Raw genomic sequence first — 5487 nt, forward strand, 5'->3', positions numbered from 1 at the left:
AAGTTATGAGATCTGATATTGAGGATGTTATTCAGTTGTTCGTGTTATTCAATATTCTGGTTTGTGCTCTGTGTTGTTTTAGAATTGTAATATCTTTAGTTGCAGATGTATGGGATGTATTATGGATGTTGATGTATGTCCTCAGTTCGATTGGTTCATTATTTGGAAATCTACAAGTGAATATTTCAAGTTGACAGTCAGTTATGATGGTGTTCTTGAGCTCTGGTAGAGAGATGATGATGATTCTTGTGATCCGAGTTATTGCGATTGTTGTGGTGCAATTCACGTTGCTTCTGAATATCTCTAGATCACTTTCTATGCATATATGTGGTTTGCATTGATTATTGTGCATGTTATTGAAGATTTTCTTTGTTTGGTGATGTTCTTTGTGTTATGTGATATTCTTGATGTTGTAGCATGTTGTGGATGATCGAGGCATAATTGTTGGAGGTGTTGTGCATTTTTGGTATTGATTTGGGTATAGACTATGTCTTAGCCGACATTGTTTTGGTTTGCATGTATTTTTGTAGTATGTGAGGATATTATTTTATAATTTGTATTTAAGGTTTATCTGACCTTGAAATAGAAGTTGATGAATTGTATAAATGAATGTAATAGTCATTGAGAGATGTAATGATATGCGTGAGTATTGTATCAATCATTTAGTAGTAGGGAAGTTGTGTGAAGTATGCAAAGGAGTGTGTTGCAGAGAAGATTTGACAGTGAGCTTAACTGAAACTGTACTCAGGCATATGGAGATGCTATTTTTAAAGTTCATGTAATCTGGATTATTGTTTGAATGCTTTTGTAAGTGAGTGAGACTTCCTATAAGGTAGTAAGCCTTCCCTAAAGGTTCTAACAACCTTTCTGGGTTTCTTGTTTGAGCAATGAGCTCTAGGAAGTAATGCATGTGCATTCCCCATTGCAATATTTCATTTACTCCCAATAGGGTATTATCTCATTGTGGGTAGGTTCCCACCATGGTTTTTCCCTTAACCAGGTTTTCCACGTCAAAAATCTTGGTGTTATGTGTGATATTGATCTGGTGTTGTTTCATGCTTTAACTATTAATTATCAAATCTAACTTGTGGTTTAAGTTGCAATTTTTTTTTTGTGAAAACTAATTCACCACCCCCCCTCTTAGTTTTCTGCATTTTTTCCAAAAATTGGTATCAGAGCTAGATCCTTTGGAAGAAGCTTGATCACTTGAGGAGATCCGAGATGACAACCTTTTCTTTCAAGAAGGATAGTTCAAGATTTGATGGAACGAACTCCACTCTCTGGAAAAGTCAGATGCAATGTCATTTGAGATGCATTGGAGAAGTACTGAAGATTACTAAGAATGTATATATTATTTCTCAGAATGGTCCTACTACTCTTGATGAGATAAAGGAAGAAGAATTCAATATTAGAGTTAAGGAAGCATTGTTAAGTGCCTTGTCAGATTTTGAAATGACTAATGTGATGGACTTAGAGACTTATCATGAGATCTAGATAAAACTAGAGACCCTGCATGAAGGTGACAGTCATGTGAAGATTGCCAAGTTGTAGAGCTTGAAGAGTAAATATGAGAACTTGAAGATGAGTGAAGATGAGAACATTACTTCTTTTATGCAAAAAGTGAATGAGCTTGTGTGTGGAATCAAATGTGCCAGTGGAGTATTAGAAGAATCTGAGATTGTTGCTAAGGCATTGAGATACTTGCCTCCTGCTTACAAACATAAATTTGTTGCTATTGATGAGATCCAAATGTGACGAGAGACATATTGATTGGTAAGCTTGCTGCTTTTGAGCTGAGTGCATTTGGAGACTCTCTTCCTAAGGATGCATTCAAAGCCACTTTTTTCGAGAAGCAGAGATATGATCCAGGAGAAAGTTCTACAAGAGTATCCAGATATAAGAAAGAGATGAAAGAGATGGAAGATGAAGAAAGAGAGCTTGACGAGCTTGAAGCACTTATTGCCAGAATATTGCCTAAAGATGTCGGTAAGTATGACAGAAAATTACCTCTTAAATGTTTTTCATGCAATAAGATAGGACATTTTGCATCAAGGTGTCCAGAAAGAGTTATAAATCCTAAGAAGTTATTTAAGCCATATAAACCTAAATATCAGAAGAAGTGTTATTATGTTGTTGATGAAGGTGTGATAGATGATGAGTCGGATAAGGGAAATTGAAGAGATGAATTTGTGTTCATTGCTATCAAGGAAGATGATCTTGTAACTACAGATTCTACAAGTTTCATTAATGAGGAGAAAAATTTAGCTACTAAAGTTGAGGAGAGAGATGAATGGGTAATTGGAAATGGTTGCTCTCCATATGACAAGTGATATGAGTAAATTTATAAATTTAGAAAAGTATGATGGTGATATAGTAAGGTTTGGTGATAAAAAAGCTTGTGTAATCCATGGTAGAGGTTCTATTTCTCTTGATGGTAACCACAATACTGATTATGTGTTGTATGTTGAAGGATTAAAGCATAATCTTTTGAGTGTTTTCCAGATGGTTGATAAGGGATATAACTTGCAATTCAAGAATGGAAAATGTGAGATCCTGAGTAGCTCCAGAACTGAGATTGCATTAGGTACAAATACTAAAGGTAATATCTTTCGCTTGAATGCTAGTCCTAAAAGTTGTTTGATTGCTCAGATTGATGAAAGTTGGTTATGACATAGAAGAATATGTCTTGTAAATTTTGATTGCATGGTTAAGTTAAGTTCTACTCAAGTAGTAAGAGATCTACCAAAGATAATAAAGCCTTTCAATCTGGTGTATAAGGAATGTCAATTAGGAAAGCAGACAATAGTTACTTATAAAGGAAAATAGTATAATTCTAATGGAGTGTTAGATCTTGTGCATACTAATTTATGTGGTCCTTCTAGAGTAAGAATCTTGCAGGGTGACATGTATTTCATGTTGCTGATTGATGATTATTCAAGAATGATGTGGGTTACCTTCTTAAGGGAGAAGTCTGAAGTGTTGAAAAGTTCAAGATTTTCAAGGCTAGAGTTGAGACTGAGACTGGATTGAAGCTAAAGTGTTTGAGATCTGACAGAGGTGGATAATTCACTTCCGGTGAGTTTAATGCATATTGTGAAGATCATGGAGTTAAGAGATAGTTATCTGCTCCTAGGACACCACAACATAATGGTGTTATGGAGAGAAAGAGTAGAATAGTTCAAGAAGCTACTAGAACCATGATGATTGAAGGAAATGTTCCACATGTGTATTGGAGAGAAGATATGAGTATTGCATTATACACTCTTAACCAAGTAAATGTCAAAGGGGTTACTGGTAAGACTCCTTATGAGTTATGGTTTGGTCATGCTCCTACTGTTAGATATTTCAGAATTTTTGGAAGTAAACCCTATATCAAAAAAGATGAAGAACTTGGAAAGTTTGATGCTAGATGTGATGAATGAATCTTTCTTAGTTATTCTACTAAGAGTGAGGCCTAATAGTGTTATAATAAAAGATTGAGGAAGATTGTTGAAAGTATTGATGTGAAGGTTGATGAAGGTTATATAAGATAGATCAGATCTTGTAGATATGATTTTGATGATTAGGATGTCAGTTCAGATAAAGGAAAACAAGTGCAAACCCAAATTCAAGTTCAGATTGATCCAAAAAGTCAAAGAATGAAGAGAAAGGTGCAAATGCTTGTGCAAAATAAAGAGTTCAAGAGCCTGAAATTCAAGAAAATCCTAAAACTCCCAGGTATGTAAGGTTGAATCATTCAGAAAATCAAATTATTGGTGATAAGAATAAAGGTGTGATGACTAGGAGAAGACTTGTTGAAGAAATTTATTTGATTTCTAAGATTGATCCTAAAACTATTGATGAAGCATGTAAAGATGAAATTTGGATTAAGGCTATGGAAGAAGAATTGAATCAGATTGAGAAAAATGATACATGGATTCTTGTTCCTAGACCTAAGAATAAAAATGTAATTGGAACTAAATGTGTAATTCCAGAATAAGTTGAATGAGCAGGGTGAAGTTGTTCGAAATAAATCTAGACTTGTTTGTAAAGGTTATTCATAGATGGAAGGAATTGACTATGAAGAGAATTTTTCTCCGGTAGCTAGAATTGAAGCTATTAGATTGTTTCTTGCCTATGTTGCTCACAAAGATTTCAAGGCTTATCAAATGGATGTCAAATCAGCCTTTCTTAATGGTGAGCTAGAAGAAGAAGTCTACATGGAGCAACTAGATGGATTTCAACTGATAGATGAAAAGGACATGGTTTTCCGGTTGAAGAAAGAATTGTATGGATTGAAGCAAGCCTCTAGAGCCTGGTATGCTAGATTGGATAAGTATTTGATGAAACTTGGATTCAATAAAGGTACTATTGACAATAGTTTTTATTTCAATATTAATCAAAATAACATTTTGATTGTTGAAGTTTTTGTTGATGACATTATCTTTGTAGAAAATGATTGCCTATGTAAGAAATTTGCTGAAGAGATGCAGAATGAGTTTGTGATGTCTATGATTGGTGAAATGAAATTCTTTCTGGGATTTGAAATTACTCAGTTAGATAAAGGTATTTTCATATCTCAATCTAAGTATGTGAAGAAATTGTTGAAGAAATTTGGTTTTGAGGACTCTAAACTAATTGGTACACCTATGGTGACTAGATGTAAGTTGACAAAGGGTGATGATTCTCCGAAAGTTAATCAAACCAGATATAGATAATGATTGGTGAATTATTGTATTTGACTCAGACTAGACCTAATATAACATGATTAATGTGTGTCATGTTGCTAGATTTCAAGTTAATCCTAAGGAATCTCATGTTACTGCTATAAAAAGGATATTTGTTTTTTGTTTGTGGTATCCTAAGAATGATGATTTCCCTTTGAGTTCTTTTACAGAAGTTGATTAGGTAGGTGATGTTGATGACCGGAAGAGTACTACAAGTGATGCATTCTTTTTGGGTAAGAAGTTGGTCTCTATTGGCAATAGTGTTATGTGTTTTCATTGATGTCAACACTATGCTCCGGTTGGATATGGTTCTTTCTCGGTTGGTTACTGCTATCTCAGTTGGACCTGTTCTGGTTGGACTTGGTTTTGGCCTGTTTTTTATCCGGTATGATCAGATTGTTGGATTTGGTTTTGGATGGTTATTCAGGATGATTATATGCTTGCCATATTTAGTTGGTTCATGATTTGGTGCTTCGGAAGCTATCTCTTATGTTTTAGATTACTAGTTGATATTTCTTGGTACCGGTTGGTGATATTCGATGATTTGGTTAAGTGATTTTGCTCCAGCTTATAGAAATGGTTCCTAATGTGTTGAAGGTGTTCTTGGTCATGTCCTAATTGTTTGGTGGCTTTGCATTGGTTGGCATGATGATTTGGTGATCCTATTTGGATCCGGTTGGTTATTTTGTGTTATTTGCACTAAGGGTTTCTACTGGTTGGTGAAACGTGCTAATATTGGTCTTAGTGGAATTTTTGGTGGATATAATTATTTGGGAATTTG

Source organism: Cryptomeria japonica, chromosome 9 (assembly GCF_030272615.1).
Source record: "Cryptomeria japonica chromosome 9, Sugi_1.0, whole genome shotgun sequence".
NCBI lineage: Eukaryota > Viridiplantae > Streptophyta > Pinopsida > Cupressales > Cupressaceae > Cryptomeria > Cryptomeria japonica.